Genomic DNA, 20,108 nt, shown 5'->3' on the forward strand with positions numbered 1-20,108 from the left:
CCATGTCTCTGTCACAGATCAGACATCCGTGTCTCCGTTATAGATCAGACATCCGTGCCTCCATCACAGATCAGACATCGTGTCTCCATCCTAGATCAGACATCACAGATCAGACATCCGTGCCTCCATCACAGATCAGACATCGTGTCTCCATCCTAGATCAGACATCACAGATCAGACATCCGTGCCTCCATCACAGATCAGACATCCGTGCCTCCGTCACAGATCCGACATCCGTGCCTCTATCACAGATCCGACATCCATGTCTCCGTCACAGATCCGACATCCATGTCTCTGTCACAGATCCGACACACATGTCTCCATCATAGATCTGACACCCATGTCTCCATCATAGATCTGACACCCATGTCTCCGTCATAGATCAGACATCCATGTCTCCGTCCATCAACATTTGCCAGTCTGGGGTCTTCCCAGCAGAAAGCCCCCCGTTTCCGAACAGCACCGGATTTCCCTTTAGTGAATCACTTCTGCTCTATAGGTTTACATTGGTTACGTATGGTCAGATGTCCTCTCTCCCTGGACTGCAGATCTCCAGAAGAAAGACATGTAGCGGATGACCTGGCAGGCTGGCATGTTGAGCACTGACTGTTCTAGAACAGAATCTGTAATCCCTGATCTTGGCTCCAGGGACCTCCTGGATTATCACTCATTTCCAAGCACAGCTCCTCAGCTTTTTGACTATGTGGCTCCCACAGACTTCCAATGAGCCTGTGTTGGTGCAAAGTGGCAGACTGTGACTGCTGTAACCAAAAGAACCCTCACAAGGAGGTATGGCCTTCCAATTCTTCTCACCAAATCTCCACAGCCCATAAGGCAGGACATGACCTGTTCAATTCACTGGAATGATTTATTTCAATTTTTCAAAGACATCCCTATACCATGTCCATAGTGCAGAAGCTGGGCTAAAATCTCAAGTTGAATCTTTGTTTCTCAACAGCTCCTTTCTGGTGGCTTTGCATGGTCACACTTGAGATGGACTGTCGAGAGAGACTAGATAAGCATGCGCTATCGGCAGCTCCATCCTCTCTGACAGAAGGTCACGTGCCACAACCATACTGCCAGCTTCTGACCTTAAAGTCAGGATCCTCTATGCTCTCAGGTGTCAAGGTGGCAGTATTTGACAACTCTCACAGAGAAAATATCTGAACGTGACCTAAAATTCTTTCCCCCAGGCTTCTGAGTAAGGAATTTCTTGTTTTTGTCTGCCTGTGGAGTGGATCAGTCCTTCATGGTTATATTTGTGAGACACTTCCTGCCTGAGGAGAAGGGCTGGAGCCTGTGCCCAGCCAATCCTGCCTATGTACCCTCTGTGCCCAGCCAGTCCTGCCTATGTACCCTCCCTCTGTGCCCAGCCAATCCTGCCTGTGTACCCTCCCTCTGTGCCCAGCCAATCCTGCCTATGTACCCTCTGTGCCCAGCCAGTCCTGCCTATGTACCCTCTGTGCCCAGCCAATCCTGCCTGTGTACCCTCCCTCTGTGCCCAGCCAATCCTGCCTGTGTACCCTCCCTCTGTGCCCAGCCAATCCTGCCTATGCATTCTCTGTGCCCAGCCAATCCTGCCTATGTACCCTCTGTAGCCTGGCAGATGACACAGTGAATGTGCTGGCTTGTTCTGTGGTGGCCTTCAGGGAAGGGAGGCGCAGGAACAGAGGGCAGAGTGGCCTGCTTCCTTTGATCCTTGTCTACATGAAACTCAGTGACATCAGGCCCTGACCGCAGCCACCCAGCTCTTGAGAGCATCTGAGAAAGTCTCCCTTGTGCTCTTTTCACTGCACCTCCCGCCCTTGTTTTTCACTCTAAGCAACTCAAAAGTGCCAAGGCAACATTCAGTTCAAAGCAGCACACTCAAGAGAGAAAGCACAGAGAAGAAAAGCCATGGTCACCCGAAAGTCCCTGGTTCCCAGAGAGCCACAGGTAACACCGAGGAAGCTAACCATCCACTTTACTCTATGCCTACTGAGCCGCTGGCAGGAAGTTGGCAGAAATGACCGGCCTTGCCAGCTCACATTCCCTGTCACTGTGCTGAGACACCTGCCTGAAGCAACTGTAAAGGAGGAAAGCTTATTAGGGCTCACGGTTTTAGTCATCATGGTGGTGCTGGGAGCATGTGGTACAGTCTGCTCACATCATGGCGGATCAGGAAGCAGCCGGTGCTCCAGAACCAGGCAGGGCTGTTCCAAAATCTTCCAAGGCTCGCTCTTAGTGACCTACTTCCTCCAGTTAGGCAACTCCTAAAGATTCTAAAGCTTCCCAAATTACTGCCACTTCCTGGGGAACAGGCACTCATAATACGGGCTTGTGAGGGGTGTTTTAGATCCAAACCCTAGTAAGCTCCATTCAACTCAAATGTTAGAAGGGAACTTGATCGGTGACTGATGTCTCCTTTGGCATATCTGCTTCTTTGGGTCACATGGACTCTCCACAGTACGTACACACGCACGCACGCACACACACACACACACACACACACACACACACACACACATTTTAGAGAGGGTCTTACTGAATAGTTCCAGCTGGCATGGAACACCTTGTGTAGATCAAACAACCTGGAACTCACAATGATCTGTCTGCCTTTGCCTCCCAGTGCTGGTATTAAAGCAAACACCTAGCATTTGCTGTCCATCTTTGTTTGTGTGCACTAATGGCTATCTTCCTGCGAGAAGAACCAGTGTGACAAGGGATCCTCCCTTCTAAGACTTCCGAGGACTTTGGTCAAGCTGCAACCACTGTAGTGACCACCTCAAAGGATGAGGTTATTTCCTCACTTTTCGGTCCGCGTTGCCTGTCACCTTTCAGAACCCTTTAGGCCAAGTTCTTTTTAAAAAATAAATAATTCAAATGTGTGTATACATACAGACCTGTGTGTGGGTCTTTGCACATGTATGTGGGTGCCCTTGGAGACCAGGAGATGTCAGATCCCTGGAGTTGGAGTTACAGGAAGCTGTGACCTGCATGACATACATGCTGGGAACTGAACTCGGTTCCTTGGGAAGTGTGGTCTTAACCAGAGAGCCATCTCTCCAGCCCCTCTACTGAGCCTGTATGGGAATCTTCACAGCACCATTTCTGTAACTTGGGATGCAGATTTTTTTTTCCTCAAGATTTTCAGCTTCCATTTTTGACTCTCATTAGCCAGCTCTATCTGTTGCCTGTTTTTCTATGGACACACCCATTCTTGTTTATTTAATAAGCTCTCTTTAAGCTACTAAGAATAACAATTCTGCATCCTGTTATGTATACTACAAATAATTTGTGGTTTGAGTCTTTATTTTGTTGATGCAGAAGACACCTTGACCTTGTAATTAGAGACCTTACCTTCCCTGAAATTATATAAATATTTACCTGTGTTTCTACCACTGGGTTGTTTATACAAATGCAAGCCATCTGTAATTTATTTTAGTGTTCAAAGTGTGCTTTGTTATTTTCTAAGTGGCCCACCAATTACTCCCAACCATTTATTGGATAGCTCCTCGCTTCCTTGCTGATTTAGACTGCTACCTTTGTCTCCGATCAGGACTCACTTTCCAGTTCTGCCCAGTTCCACTGAGGTTCTGACTGCTCTGATATCAAACCTCTTATTGGTTCTAGCCTGGTAATATGATCTGTCATTGTCCCCTGACTTCACTTCTTACGGTTTTGGAAAAGAGTTACGTTTTTTAATGTGTGTTTAATGTGTGTTTTTTAATGGCTGTTTTGCTGGCATGTACGTCTGTGTACCATGTGCATGCAGTGCTCACAGAGCCAGCAGAGGACCTCAGATCCCCTGGAACTGGAGTTACAGATGGCCTGTGAGCCGTCTTGTGGATGCTGGGAACCAAAGCCGGGTCCTCAGAAAGAGCAGGCAGAGCCCCTGACTGTTGAGTCGTCTCTCAGCCGCTGTCTCCTCGCTTTTTTTTTTTTTTAAATAAACCAGTTTATACAATGGTAGTAGTGAGGAAAAAAAACAGTTTGAACATTTTCACCTATTTATTTTTTTCTACATCAACTTTAGGATTCTCCCGATTTTCCAAATCTTTTTAGGGAACTGAGACCACACATTAGGGACCACTGGCCCACTTAGAACTTAGACTTTTCTACTTAGAGGCACAAGGGGATTTTTCCTCTTGGCCATGGTTCAGCTGTGATCTCCAATGAAGCTCTACCACACGGCTGGAGTTATTACTTCCAGGTCATGACCTTGGAGTCTTTGTTAATCATTTGGACAGATTCTGCAGAGGCCTCCGGGCATCATGGCCACTGCAGAGCTGAGAACCAGGGACTGGCAGGGTGAACCAGGGCTCCAGGAATAACAACCAAAGGCCTGGCTTGGTGACTGCTTTGTCTCACTTGTCCTGAGGATGTTGGTCAAGTCACTGGTTTCCCTGGGTTTGTTTGTTTCTTTGTAACAATAGAGTATTAGGTCTACACAGAGAAGGCTCTTTACAGATGGGAAGGCTGTGGAAAGAGAGACGGGTTGTTGGTGGGGCTCAGTTGGTAGAGGTCTCACCCTGCAGGAAGACCTGGGTTCCCTTACCAGCACTGCATGGCATAAACCTAGTGGGTTGTGGTGGTACACGCTCATGATCCTGTCAATTGGGAGGTTGAGGCAAGGGGATCAGAAACTCAAAGTCAGCCTCAGCTACATAGTGAGTCTGAGGCCACCTTGGGCTACGGCTACATGGCACCATGTTCAAACTTAGGGTCAAAAGTAACTTGAGAAAAAAAGGGCTTATTTGGTGTATATATCCCATGTCTCAGTTCACTGGGGGAAGCCAAGGCAAGCACTCCAGACAGGGACTGAAGCAGAGACCATGGAAGAATGCTGTTTACTGATTTGCTCACCATGGATGGTTCAGCCTGATTCCCTATACAACCCAGGGGTGCCGTCACTACAGTGGGCGGGGCCTTCTCAGATCAATCACTAATCAAGCAGATGCCCCCACAGACTTGCCCACAGGCCACTGATGGAGGCATTTCCTTAACTGGAATCCCTTTCCCAGAAGACTCTAATTTGTATCAAGTTGACAAGGGCAGCTAGCCAGTGTAGATCCAGTCTCAAAACCAACAAAAGCAAAGATGGTGGACAGGGCAACCCTCTGAGGGAAGGCAAAGACCCTGAGGAACGTATGTATTAATGAATTCTAGGTGGTTTTTATAATGGTGGGCACTTCAGAGACAGGTGGGGGTGTGAATGTGGCTCTTGAGGCACAGAAAATGTGGCCTCTCTTTCCTCTCTCCCTTTCTCTGTAGGAAGTGTGCAGGGCTGAGAAGTGGGACGGAGAGGAAAACGAGAGCCCTTGAGACTGCACAACACAAGCTCCAGATGACTTTCTACTAGAGAGTGGCCGTGTGGGAAGGCCGAGCTGGAAGAAGTCTCCACAGCCAGTTTCTTTCTTCCTTCCTCCCTCCTCCCTCACTTCCTCCCTCCTTCTTCTCTTCCCCTCTTCCTCCATCTCTTCTTCCTTTCCTTCTTTTGCTGAGTCAGTGTCTCCTTCTGTATTGCAGGCTGGCCTTGAACTCACTCCGTAGCCCTGGTTTGGCCCTGACTTCGTTTTGTAACCCCAGGGTGGCCTCAAGCTTGTGCAACGCTTTCTGCCTCCGCCCCACGGAGTGCGGGGTTACAGGTGTGCTCCTCTACACCGGTTCCTAGTCGGTTCCTTTTAGCAACATCTTTGGCTGCGCGTCAACAGTTTCCGCCCACTCAGAGCAGTTGAGGGCCTAATGCAGACAGCCCTGGCTGGTCCTCAGGTTTCCTGGGCTCATTAACGCAGGGACCTTGGTCTTGATTTCTCTCTAGAGATGAGAGGGCTGGAGAAACACAGAGGAGATGGACTTCCTCATTCTAGGAGACAGACCAAGGCATGAACCCTCTGTAAAGAGGTGAGTGTGAGGGACATAGGTGGCAGCTGCCCCGCCTGTCTAGACACAGAGGGAAGCTTGGATGGGCCATGCACAGAGCTGCGCCAGGAGACAGGTAGACTCCAGTGCCCAGTACTGCCTGCCTGGCCTCGGGAGATGGGACCTGGCTTCACAGACTCAGGCAGAGCTGCCCCGGCAGGTGAGTGTCTACTCCCACCAGCTGCTGGAGAGAGGTGGGTGTTGGAATGCTGCTCCTAGCCACCCTGGCCTCGCTCAGCCTGGCATTTCACACACCCATTCCTTAACCTCATTCTCTGTCTATTTCATTCCTCTTCCCACGCAGTGTTTACTAAAATCCCTCCTCCACCACGAGAAGCACGGGACTTCAGTTCCCTGGGCCTCCTGGGAAAGTTCCCACAACCTGGGAGTCATCAAGCACAGAAACACTGTGTGGCCAGCCCACACTACCCACTGCAGGCCAGAAAGCCCCAGCTTCCACCTTGGAGGGCACAGACTTTGTCAGGGACAGGAAAACCACCAGGTAATGTCAGAGGAAAACCGACTTTCTTTCTGAGGCTTCCAAACACCTCATAGGAAAAAGAAAGGGAAGACACAGGTCCTGGTGGCTTTGCTATTTATCAGAACTGGAGAAAGCAAAGGACCAAGGAGAGACTGTGAGGCATCTGCTTATGGCTGTGTAAGGCCTCGTCTCTATTCTAGCTGTGTACTCTCATGTACAGCAAGGGATCTTGCAGCTTAGAGACTTGCCGAAAAGAGTCATGCTTTCCCCTCAGCCCAGAGCTGTGTCCTAACCACCCCAGAAACAGTACCATGCATGCAGCAACCAGGGATGTGATGCCCAGGCACACTCAGCCTCGGCTATGTGCAGGTTGGAGAAATCACCTTGGAAAAGTACCTGGTCTGGGTCCACCTCCGTACCCAGAATAATGACCTAATTGTTCTGAGGTACAGCTAGGACAATAGCTTGTTCCTTGGGGTGCCTACTATGTAGAAAAGTTGGAGAGACAATGGTTTAGGATGAATATAAATCGATTAAAACAAACAAACAAGCAAGCAAACAAGAAGAAGAAAAACTAAAAGGAGACCTTCCTTCCTAGGCTTTAAATGGAATCACACAAAGATGTGTAAATCATTGCAACCGACCTCACTGAGAACCAGACCGTATAAGAACAGCTCATCGGATGTGACTTTACCATATGGTGTCAGTAAACTTATGAAGAGGAAAATAAAATCACTGAAACCTGTTCTTCGGCGTAGCTCAGAGACAACATCGCCTCCCACCCACCCGCATCCTTTCCTTGTGAATACATTTTGAAAAAACGGCTTTTCCACACAGCGATTTTCAGACTCGGCAAACCGGACCATTTTGGTGTTCTTAGCTTGGTTTTCTTTTCACACGGTGGATTTTAGTCTGATAACGTGCAGTGTGCTAGAATTCCCCGGGCAGGGTGGATGGCCTAGTGTTCGCTCAGACTACACAGACTTTCCTTTGACGCACAGCCTCCTCTACTGTAGCTGGACATCAATCTTGCAGGCTTAGAAAGGAGGTTTTATTTCTGTGCCAAGGGGCAGAACTTCCAAAAAACACAAATGCCTTTCAGAATCGTGTAGAGTAAATAATCAAGGGTCTGTGAATCAATCGCCCTCTCTACCTTCAACTCATCAGCGGGCTGTGGAAGGACACCCAGGCAGGATGTCAACCGCGCCCCTCCCCTCAGCTGTGACTCTTCCTGGGCTTCCCAAGCCTCAGCTTTATCTGCTTCTGGGGTTTTCCAACAAAGAGTACATGTATGTAGATGAGTTAGCATTTGCCTTTGAATCCAAGCCATTCATAAAGCCTGGGGAAGCACAAGGGCACCCAGTGGTATTGAGTTTTATGTAATCATTAGTATCCCATTGGTCCACATCTACAGGAGATCTGCAGGAGATCACACCTTACCAGACCTCTTACCCCCAAAGGAAGCCCTGGGAGCTCCCAGGGCCCCACCAGAACTCATCAAGTTGGTGGGGAATGGGAAGAGGAAAGTAATAAAAGCCTGGATAGCAAGCGCAGGGCTCCAACAACCCAACACACTTCCCACGACTGAACCCGGAAGTCACTCCAACTGTACATATACAAAAGCAGCCACCCTAAGCCCACCAGCCCCTTTTGTGTTGCTTGTAAGAAACTCTTTCGTGTGTGTGTGTGTGTGTGTGTGTGTGTGTGTGTGTGTGTGTAGGCCAAAAGACAACCCCAGTGTGGTTCCTCATGTGCCTCTCTTTCCCGGGGCCGAAGAGAGAAAGGACCTGCCAGTGGTCGGGCTGATTGGACAGTGAGCCCCAGGGACCCACCTGACTTTGCCTCCTCAGCATTTGGATGACAAGTGTGGGCCACCAGGTCTGAGTTTGGAAAATTGAGTTTAAAAAAGTGTTCATAGCAGAAGAGAGGGGGAGAAAGATTACAGAGCCTGAAGAACAGGAAGTTTGCTGAGAGAGTTTTGTCTCCTAGAAATGTCAGAGAAGCTCCACTCATGAAGTCTCATGGATGTGACTTTTTCAACATGACCTGTAAGGGACAATGCCAGCAGACATGCTAACACTGACGGGGAATCTCAGGGGACCCCAACCCTAGATAGAGAACTACAGGCAACTAAAGAATGTGGAGAGAGGGAGAAATAGTCTTCCCTGGGGAAGGGCCCCAAAGTTGCCTACGATCAAGTGGTCAGTTCTGAAATCATATACATACTAGTAACAGTGTATGTACTGAGCAGGTTGTTCTTGTATGTTTAGGAACATCTATATCAACCATTAAAGAAATAAAGGCCATGAGTTTGAGAAAGAACAAAGGAGGTTCATGGGAAGGGTTGGAGGGAAATTGATGCAATTATACTTTAATTTCAAAAATTAAAAAAATGTTCATTTTCTTTATCTTCTTAAAAAATTCAAAAGAGACAAGTATAAGTTGAGACAAGACCGTCTCACCCTGTCTACTGGCCAGGCCCCCTCCCTGTTGGCTCTGCCTTCATTTTGGAAGGGCTCATTTTGCTGGGTGAGGGGTCATTTCCACATGCAGAGACTTTCAAGACTATCTCCGCCCCCAAGTCTCGCTAAGTGTTATAGAAGAGAAATGTGTAGAAGCAAGTCTTAGCCCGGGACGTGGGTGCCTGCACTCCTGCTGATGCCTGGGGACGTGGGTGCCTGCACTCCTGCTGATGCCTGGGGACGTGGGTGCCTGCACTCCTGCTGATGCCCGGGACCTGGGTGCCTACACTCCTGCTGATGCCTGGGGTAGCTGGTGTCTGCACTCCTGCTGATGCTTGGGGTCGCGGGTGCCTGCATTCTTGCTGACTCCTGGGGACCTGGGTACCTGCACTCCTGCCAATGGATGGAGAGTCGTGGGAGAGGAAAACAAAGGGATCCAGAATGGGAGGGAGCAACACAAGACTAGAGACCCAACATGAGGACCCAACAACACAGGATTTGGGAGAGAAAGGAACAGAGGGCAAGTTGGTGTCACCTTGATCCTAGCTGCTCCACTATCCTATGGGGCACGCGAACACGACACTTCCTTCTGCACACCTGGCCCAGGTGGGGCCAAGGGGAGAGGATGGATGGAATGAATGGGCTCTGTGTCGGAGCATGGTCAGTTAAGGATGGCCCTGGCATCTCTGCAGCTGGACAGCATGTCCTCTGAGGTCAGGTGAGGATGAGATGAGGTGGCTGCCTGCGTCAGTCTCTGTCCTACTTCTTACCATCACTAGACAAGCAGGTATTATCTTCTCATCACAGACAAGGAAACGGAGAGGTCGGGCGACTTGTCTAAGGTCGCTCTGCTGGTTGGCATGGGAGCTGGTCAGAGCCCAGGGCCCTATGTACTCAAGCCCTTGCTGCCCCTGTTTCTTTATGCAGCTGCTGCAGGCTTCATTTATCTTGCTGTTCTTTGGCTTAGGAACCACACTCATAGAAAGTGGGGGGTTTTCACATCCCCAGCTAATTTCACACCCTTCCCGCACGCTGGGCTAACAAGCTATCTCTGCATCCCCTCACACGCTTCTCAATCATCATTTGTGCTACAAATATGCTCAAAAGACAAAGGTGCCTTTCACGTCATCCCTTCATCACAACACTCGGCTTCTGTGTGAGGCCTTCAGCCATTCGTTCACAGTGGGCCTAAGGCTGATTCCGGCTGTTGTTGTGGAGAGCCCTGGTTCCTTGCAGACACAAAGTTAAGAACGGTGTGTATATATATTTATGTTGAACAGATTCAAGTAATGAATACTGATTATTATGGTGGTTGTGCTTATGTATCCAGGAAAGATGTAAATATACAATTTTTTTATTTTCTGAAATTCAAATATAATTATAGAAACCCCCAATAAGCTCCATGCTGTTACCTGGCACTGAATGGGAACTCTCCTTCCCTGCAATGTTTCCTGTGGGCCAGGGAGGACACAGAGCAGGGAGGGCATGGAGCAGTGCCCACCCTCTCTTCTGGGCAAGTGACTTTTACAGACCTGGAATGTCTGCCCTATGGTGATGCTAGAGTTTCAAACTTCTTTAAAAAATATTTTGTTATTATTATTTTTTTATTTTGTGTGTGTGTGTGTGTGTGTGTGTGTGTATTGTCTCTGTGGGTGTGTGCATGTAAGTATTGGTGCGAGAGGAGCCAGAGGCATCAGATCTCCCAGATCTCCAGAGCTGGAGCTACAGGCAGGTGTGAGCCTGGGTACTGGGTACAGGTACTGGGTACTGGGAATGGAGCTCAGGTCCTTTGTAATAGCAACAGTCGTCTCTTCAGTCCCAAATCTCAAACGTCTTCTCTTACATGAACTGTAGTGATCTGATGTATGAATTTGAAGAGGAAGGTTCTTCTAGGAAACAGTTCTAGAAAGATCTACGGGTAACCTGAAGAGTACACGCCCAGGGTCAGATGTACCATGGTCTCTGTCTGTCATGGTTCTGATGGCTTTTAACCCTCTTTGTCTGCACAGCATTCGCTGAAAAGGAGTCCCAGGATCCTCCATGGAGAAATATGCCACTCATCTGAGCACACACCCCAAAAGGAAAATGCCTCCTAGATAAATCAGCTAAATTTCCTCCACAGCCTCACCCACATTTATCAGTGCCACAACAGCCAGGCGCCCAATGGGGTAAACAGAGCTCCGGAGCAAGGAGGGAGCCTGAGAGATGAAGGCAGAGACCGAAAGGGGACTCTGTCCATTTGGGAGGGCTCTACAGGACCACCTAAAATACCCGGAAGGCTCGAGTTCAAATTCAGTCTGTGCTCTCTATTTCCAAATGCCTTGTTTATCATTGCCACTAGGACAAAATTTACAAAGTGAGTGACTTAGAACCACATGTGAAAAAAAAAAAGGAGCCAGGCAGTGATGGCGCATGCTTTTAATCCCAGTACTTGGGAGGTGGAGGCTGGAACCAGGCAGGCACGACCAACCGCTTCAGCCAGCTCTCTGAGTTCTTCAGCTTGAGAAGCAATTCTGCTCGGTCACCTCATCTTCCACTGAGCCTTCTGCCCTCATTTTCCCATTTTAAGGGTACTCAAGACTAGAATCAGTTTATCTACCAGGGGATAATCCCACTTCCAAGGTCCTGCAGACCATCTGCAAAGTCCCTTTGGCCATAGAGGTAGCATAGTCATAGTTTCTGGGGACCAGGGGTAGACATCTTTGGATGCTTGTCACATCATGTGAAAAGTGTTCCTCTCTGCTGTCTGTACCAAGACATACTCTATTGTGATGACCCTTCTTTTAAAAACATACCTATTTATTTCTATTTTATGTGTATGAGTGTTTTGCCTGGTTGCATTTCTGGGCACCACATATGGGCTTAGTTCCTGTGGAGGTCCGAAGAGGGCCTTGGATCCCCTGAAACTGGAGTTAGGCATGGTTGAACTGCTATGTGGATGCTGGGAACTGAACTCCGAGCCTCTGCAAGAGTGGTCAGTGCTCTTTTTCAGAGTCCTCTCTCCAGCCCCGAGACAACCCTTTTAAAAGGCAAAGCAGCAAGAAGGGAATAGAGACTTAAGTTCTTGTGTGTGGATGATCGCAGTCCACCCCCAGCAAAATCCAGAAATTCAAACACGTGACTCTCTGCTGAAACCACAGAAGCCTAAGCTGTAATGGGAAAACCAGATTCCAGAAATTCGACTCCAAACTCAATGTTACTTGAAAGGTAAGAACCTGAGAAGTTTGCGTGAAGACCGAGGAAAGTCTCCAAACCATAAATCCCCAAAGGCCTTAGTGCTTCTCACACAGAGCTGCTCTCAGCCTCCGTCAGGGTCTCCAGCACACAGACCCCCATGCCAGTCCACCCTGGCATCCCATGGAGACCCCAGTCCTTCCCCAGCAGCCGTTACTGCCCCAGCACTGAGTTTCTCTTTAAAATTATTATTATCATTATTATTGTTTTCGTGTGTGCAGGGTGCACATGTGTTCTGGTGGCACACGTGTGGAGGGTAGAAGACATCTGGGGGAGTCTGGTCTCTCCTTCTGCCGTGTCGGTCCTTGGGGACTGAACTTAGGTTGCTCGCTTTGGCAGCAAGCACTGACACCTGCTGAGCACTTGTCAGCCCCAGCTAGGTCTCAGCATAAATCCTCGCAATGCTTATTTCCTTAGGGTGAATTCTTACACGTGAGCCACTAAGTGAGAAGGACTTCCCTTCGAGCCTGTGATGAATGTGCCAACCTGCTATCCCAAGATGTCAGATCTTACATACCCACAATGTCTGTCTCCAACTCTATCCACACTACTTCATAACGATTTACGTATCTTTGGCGGCTTCAAGCCTGGACATCTGTTGTATGCTTCTTGGCCTGGGAGTTGTTTTTTTAATATTGTGCCCATTCAGAGAGTCTGATCATCCTCTTAGTGGGATGTCAAGACTTACCCATTGCTTTGAATGAATATTTCATATTTTAAAGTATGGACTCCTTTAAGGAGTCAAGTATCGACAGACAGTTACTATGGATTCTTTCCTACAGTGGCTTCTCCGATGGTGTTCACAAAACTATAATTTTTTTTGCTATGTTCTTCAATGTTTTAGTTACTCTTTTTTTTTTGTCCCATAAATATTCTCTTTCCCCCTGGCCCTGGAGATTAAACTCAAGGCCTCAGTCAGGCAAAGACCCTACTTCCCAATTCCTAATATATAATGTATATACTATATAACAAATAAACATATAATATATAATGTATATAATATTTAACAAACAAAAACATTTTTGCAACAGGTTCTCACATGATCCAGGGTGGTATCAAACTCACCATCTGGCACAGGATGACCTTGAACTTCCAACTCCCAACTGCTGAGTCACAGCTGTGTGCTGCGACTCGTGTGTTCTGTGGTGCTGAGGGTCAGCCCTGAGGCAGAGGGCTCTATGGGTGCTAGGCAAGCACTCTGCCACCTGCACTATGTCCCCAGCCTCGCGTTTATGTTTTCTTAGAGGAATTTTATGTTTCTATCTTTGAAATATTCCAATCTGCTAATATTTATTTTAAAATGTCACTCAGATTCCAAATCTAAACTTGCTTATTTCAGATGCTTACCCTCTTGTATCAGAGTCACTGTGGCATGAACTGCTCTTTATCTGGAGAGGTGACCACCTCTTTGTCCTGTGCCATCTTGTTATGGACCTTGAAGAGTACCCAATGTCAGGATGAAGGTCAGTTACTTCAAAACCATGGTAATCAAAATAGACCATGTAGGATGGGGGGAGAATGAGTTGGGAGAGGGTGAGTGGGGGGAGGGTGAGTTGAGGGAGGGTGAGTTGAGGGAGGGTGAGTGGGGGGAGGGTGAGTTGAGGGAGGGTGAGTTGGGGGGAAGGTGAGTTGGAGGAGGGTGAGTCTCTGCCCCTGGCATGAAACTCCATTGTGCAACATGAAAAGAAGCCATGAGCTACTGTACAACTTTGGGCTTGTATTTCCTGAAACTGCTGAGCTGGAGAGATTGCTCAACAGTTGAAAGTGTTGGCTGCTCTTGCCGAGAACCCACGTTTGGTTCCCAGCACCCATGTGGGGACTCATAACCACCTGTGAGTCCAGCTCCAGGGGATCTGATGCCCTTTCCTGGTCTCTGTGGATACCTGCATTCATACACACAACACAGCATAGCATACACATGCACGCACACTTCAAATTTATCATCCTTGAAGATGATAATTCACCATGTTGTGCTGTATACATAAAAATTTAAGAAGGTAAAGAGTCCCCAAAACATTCTGGGAAAAACGGCCTTCAAAGATTTGAAATACAGATTCTGTAGAACACTTGGAAAGAATCTTTAAAAGGTGTCCTCAGGATCTATTTGTGGAATTCCATGGATCTTTCCTTTTAAGGTGAATTTATTTAGCAGAAATTCTGCCTTGATGAGGAAGCACGATGCTATAAAATTATTCTCATTAGCACATTTGCCATCAAGGGAAGACTCAGTTGCTCTTTCAAAACCTCCAGGATAAGGGAGAACATGACAAAACGACACTAAGTTCACCTTGAAGGGTAAGATAAAATATTTTTAAAGACACAGTGTTCCTTTGAATGTGGAGAGATCTGTACCATCAAATTTTATAAAAGACACAATGAAACTGAGGTAATTAAAGATTTTAACACTTGCACAAGAAAAGTTACAACAGTAAACCGGCATGGAAAGCCCCAGAAGAGACCTAGTTGCTCCCAGTAAGCTGACACGGGATAAAGTGGTGTTTCATGTCTTTTGGGAAAGAGCTGGTCATGCCCCAGTGACTCTGATCACAGATGGGGGGTAAGAGCTGCGAGAGCTCACCATGTGCCAAGGCAGCATCTCCCCTGCCCTATCAATTACAGAGTAGCTGGCACCCTCCAGAGCACAGGCCAGGAAAAGCCAGGGAGCAGCAGCTTGTGTCTATAATCCCTGAGTTTCTACAGCAAGATGGGAGGCAGAACCAGGAGAATCCCCAAGTCTTCTGGGCCAGCCAGCAGGGCATTTGCAGCATCAAGTAGAAAGAGACCCTGTCTCTAACAAGATAAAGGCAAGGACTAACCACCAAGGTTGTCCTCTGACCTCCACGTGTGCACTGTAACTCTCTCTCTCTCTCTCTCTCTCTCTCTCTCTCTCTCTCTCTCTCTCTCTCTCTCACACACACACACACACACACACACAAACACACACACACACACGGACAGGAACTCTGGAGTTCTGAGCTCAGGTCCTCATGGTCACACAGTAAGCACATAACCCGTTGAGCCATTTCCTCTGCTCTCCATATCTTTAACAGACTTTTTGGGGTTAAGGGTGTTTTCCTGGCGTGTGATTGTTTAATTTGTGAAAATGGTTATTGAACTCCTTTCCAGCCAGGGAGAGTGAGCATGGACCCGGCTGGCTATCACCCTGGTCTCAGCACTTGCGCAGAGTCCCCTGCACCATGCTGTGGACACTGAGGTGCTGGGCAGACCCTCATCACTGCTGTCTGGTACTTGCTTGTGCCGTCTGATCACGGCTGGCACGCTTTGATTGTTTTACAAAAACCAGACTAATAGTTTTACGATGTGTCTGACCTTTGGATTCTGGAAAACGATTAGTTGCCTATAAAGTCCATGCTGGAGAACTGTACAGTTAGATCACAAAACACTCAAAATCATCAAAAATTACCATAATGTTCCAAGTGAGTTTACAGTTTTATATTGGGTGGTGTTCCTAGCTGCCCTTGTCCACGTGGAGCTGTGGACCCAGTGTATTACTTCTCCAATGGGAATCGCTGTGATCGTGTTCAAGCAACCCTCTACAGCTCCCTCCAAAATAGACTCCTACTGGAACCTTCCTTGTTACTTCTGAGTTCTGCAGAAAACAGTGAGAAAGGACCCATGTCAAAGGCAGCAGACAGAAAGCTGTGTGCTATGGGAGCCCCTTCAGCTGCTCTTCAAGGGAAGCCCACCAAAATACTGCCTATCCACGTACCTATCAAGACAGACTCATACCCGAATCTACCAGAGACCTGTGCATGCTGGGAGGCCTGAGGGCAAATCTCCATGCACTCTGAGAGCATGGGAGTGTGACCGCACACATGGTCATCGGTCCCATTTGCAATAAAGTGAGTCACAGAGATCTGACCCAAAGTTCCCTGCAAAGCATCAGAAAAGCCTTAAGACACCTGTCACTGAGGAGGCATGGTGCCTGGGAATACTGTCCCTGTCACTCAGGAGGCATGGTGTCCAGAAATATGGCACCCAGAAATAGGGCCCCATTGCCTCCAGCCCTGACCAACCAAGCAAGGGAGGTCCAGGTAAGAGGGCAGGGTGACAGAGTCACCAGGTTTCAGGAAGGCCACGGATTCCTTTGCAGTTTGAGTTGTCAGCATGGCCATTAGCAGTCGCCCGAAAGGCAGTGCCAGCTGTCCAGGCTGAGCAACTCCTTCCACCATCTTTGTTCATAGCGAGTACACAAAGTCCTTCATAAATGCTGTGGCATTTATTCACAGTGAGGGTAATTATTAGGCACAAGAAGAAAAATAATTAAAACCAACTTATTTTAGTATTAATGATTAGCTCTGCCAATGCTTTTTTTTTAAATAAATAATCAAGCCTGGCTTTAAGGGCATTTCCAGTTTACAGGACAGCAGCATTCCTGGAACCTGTGGGTGTCTTAGTTAGAGCTACACAGGAAGCAGAGTGTCACAGAGAGTGTGTGAGGATATGGTTGGTCACTGCTTTTGGGAACTGTCGTTCCCCACCACATACTACGCTGGAAGAGATGGCAGGGCGGAGCTCTTTGCTGGGGTCAGTGCACTAGGCACAGAGTTCTGACATCACATGTTAGTCTTTGTAAACCTGATGCAAATTAGGGCCACTCAGGAAGAGAGAGCCTCTAGAGAACTTGCCGCCACCGAACTGTACCAGGACATGTCTGCGAGGCATTTTCCCGGTTAATCATTGGTATGAGAAGGCCTGACTTACTGTGGGTAATGCCATCCTGGGCAGGTTCTGGGTTGTAGTTTGCAGGCTGGGCAAACTACAGGGAACCAGCCACTAAGCATCTTCTGCCATGGCTCCTGCCCTGACTTCCTCCAAGGACGGACTGTAACGGAGACTCAGAAGCCATCTTCCTGGTGGTGTTTTGAATGGAAACAACCCCCACAATCTCACATATTTGAATACTTGGTCCCTAGTTGACGAAGTGTTTGGGGAAGATTAGGAGATGCAGCCTTGTTGGAGGTGTGTCTGTCTCATCTCTCTCTGCCTGCTATTATAGATCAGGATGTAAAGCTCCCAGCTACTGCTTCAGCGCCAGGAAGGTCTGTTTCCCGCCATGAGGATCATGGACTAGCCCTCTAAAACTGCAAGCAAGTCCTCATTTGATGCTTTCTTTTTACAGAGTTGCCTTGGCCATGGTGTCTCTTCACAGCAATAGAACAGGAACCAGGACATCCGCCCAAGGTACTTTTGGTCATGGTGTTTATTATAGCAGCAAATAGCAAACTAGAACCCTCGATAGCATTCTAGTTCCTGTGCAGAGCTGGCATGGGGTTCCCCAGTGGTGTGTGGCTGTCATATGGGACAGGGTGTTTCTCCACACACTGTCCAGAACCTTTCAGAGATGTCTCCTATTTAGGAAGACTCACACGTATGACCTGGGCAATGGGGGGGGGGGAGGGGTGGGCGGGGGAGGGGGAGACACTCTTACTTAAAAAGAAAGCATTGGTTGAGCTATATTCTTGTTCTTCTTTCAGTTCTCTGTGACTTTGATGGGCTTGGAGCTTGCTATGTAGACCAGGCTGGCTCAGATCCTCAGGCCTGCTTCTGCCTCTTGAGTGCTGGGATTTAAGCCTGGCCTGAGCCAGATTCTAAATAATGCCAGTCTTTGAAAAAGGAGGAGGAGGAGGGAGTGGCTTGGGGGTGGGGCTGTAACTCACTAGCTCAGCAGTGGAGTGCTTGGCTGCCATGCCCAAGGCCCGGGATTTGGTCCCCAGCGCTACACAGCCACATACACACAAATGACGCTATCTTAAAATGCAGTGATTGTCAAGGTCCACCCACATCGCACAAGTGTCCTGACAGGACTGTCTCATCAGGAGGTTCGGTCAGGAAGCACCGGTGACCAGACTCTGCACACACACTCACAGGAAGAGACCCTCACAGGACCTGAGCTGGTTTAGGCTGAAGGGCAGACAGACAGACAGAGGAAGACATACAGGTTCTGGGGATGGACACTCATTAAAGCCATGCTACTTAAGCTTTTAAAAAGCCATTTACTAGGCAGGCCTGCAGGCTCCAGATTCTATGCACAGTGCTATCAAACGTGAGTGATTTCCCCACTCAGACATCTTTTCGATGAGTCGGCGGGAGACGATGAGGAGGCTGGATTTTCTATTCTGCTGACCTAGAAACTTCCTGGACTGTGGCCACCCGAGGTGACCAGCAGACAGGGACATTGCACACATTAAAGCTGAGCCAAGAGAACACTGCTTTTATCCCTAACAACTGGCTTTGCCATCTCCAGGGTCACCAGTGTTTACAGGACCCCTGACAGGGTTTCATCTGGACCTGCGAGGAGATTCTGCCAAGAAGCACTTGTGACCAGACCTTTGACATCTAAGAACAAAATCCCCCACAGGATCTGAGCTAGCCTCTGCGGAATGGCAGGACAGACAGACAGAGGTAGATTATATACCTTTGTGTTAAGAAAGAAGGCAAAATATTGCTGTTAGATGCATGTGCTTACATAGTATTCTCCATGTGCACATGCTATCCAAACACACATGTGCATATGTGATTACACACACATTTTGTGTTAAGATGAATAATTTAATTTTTATTATATTTTTAGATGCATTTATTGTGTGTGTGTGTGTGTGTGTGTGTGTGTGTGCACGCAAGCAGAGGTTAAAAATCCCAGAGGTAGGGTACTCAGAACCCGGTATTCCATTATCACCTGGGTTTGAATTCCACATTTCCCACTTTCTAGTGACCTTGGGAAAGCTTTATAACTTTCTGTGCCTCAGTTTTACCAATTGTAAGATGCAGCTGCTAAAATGACCTCCTTTGAGTTACAGAAATTAAATGGTCTAGACAGACCAGTATCCAGCTTGTAGCAAATACAGTCTGCCAGTTTACATTGGGACGACATGAGTTTAACACAAACAAGAAACACAAGTTCATTGTGACATGTTGAACTCTCATGGTAGCTTTGGCAATTATGTATATTGATTCAATAAGATGTAATTAATAAAGGCCAAGTTACTATCTGTAGGGTTCATGCTTTTGATATTAAAATTAGATTTTTGCTGAGGGAGGAGGATTGCTACAAATTCAAAGTCAGCCTAGGCTACAATATGGGTTCCAGGCCATTCTGAGCTACAGAGTGAAATCCTGTTGAGAGAGAGAGAGAGAAAGAGAGAGAGAGACAGAAAATGAAGTACTGACCCAGGGTTGAGACAGAAGCTGCCCACAGTGGTCCCTGTGGTCAGGCCTCAGAATTCTGCCTTCTCTGGGCTGGCTTTTATTTAACTGGGTGTTGGTTGCAAAGTGTGCTGGAAACTGACTTTAATAGAAGATACCGGACTTTTATAGAAGCATGTCAGAGCCTGTTACAGTATCGGGAAGATTCACTTGTGGCAGATTTCAGAGTGACATGTGAGACCTTCCCTTTCTGAAACCTCAAACATCTTCCTAAATCTACTGGGCAAGGTGCGGAGGGGTTCTGGCCACAATCCAAGCCCCTTGAGTAGAGATGAGAGAAGAACCGCAGGAAGGGCTGCTATGAGCAGCTGGGTGACAGAGGGGAAGGAAAAGATGTCCCTTCTGGCTCGGGCTGCAAGGAGCTGGGCTATGACTTTCAAGAGAAGACCCTAGATTCAGGATGAGTCTATAAACTGCACGTTCCGAGGCTCCACAGCTTAGAAGTGGGGACTCCAGCTTGAGACCCCAGGAAACAAAGCCACCATGCTGCCTCCTTCATTGCATATTTCATTTCTTCATCAGAAGAATTTTTAAAAGCATATTTGTAACCCTGGAATTTGGGAGGTAGGGGCAGGAAAACCAGAAGTACAAGGTCATCCTCAACTATATAGTGAGTTTGAGGCTAGCCTGGGATACATGAGACTTTGCCTAATTTCTTTTTGTGACAGGGTTTCCTTCATAGCCCAGGCTGATCTCAAAGTCCTGCCTCAGCTTCCCGAGTGCTGGAATTGCAGGCATGAATCACCATGCCTGGCTCATTAACACAATTGAAAATTTAAAAATGAATGTGTACAGGTGTTTTG

At 47.8% G+C, this 20,108-nt stretch overlaps 1 protein-coding gene and 1 long non-coding RNA gene across 2 annotated transcripts in view; one reads left to right on the plus strand and one right to left on the minus strand.

Moving 5' to 3' along the window:
- Tgfa (transforming growth factor alpha) overlaps positions 1-20,108 on the minus strand; it is an 84,736-nt gene that overhangs the window by 20,293 nt on the left and 44,335 nt on the right.
- On the plus strand, positions 16,693-18,666 carry LOC125388432 (uncharacterized). Its single transcript, XR_015002264.2, has 3 exons — positions 16,693-16,782; positions 17,222-17,283; positions 18,347-18,666. It is a non-coding gene; the product is annotated as an uncharacterized LOC125388432 (long non-coding RNA).

Source organism: Myodes glareolus, chromosome 6, assembly GCF_982192425.1.
Source record: "Myodes glareolus chromosome 6, mMyoGla1.1, whole genome shotgun sequence".
In the NCBI taxonomy this organism is placed as follows: domain Eukaryota; kingdom Metazoa; phylum Chordata; class Mammalia; order Rodentia; family Cricetidae; genus Myodes; species Myodes glareolus.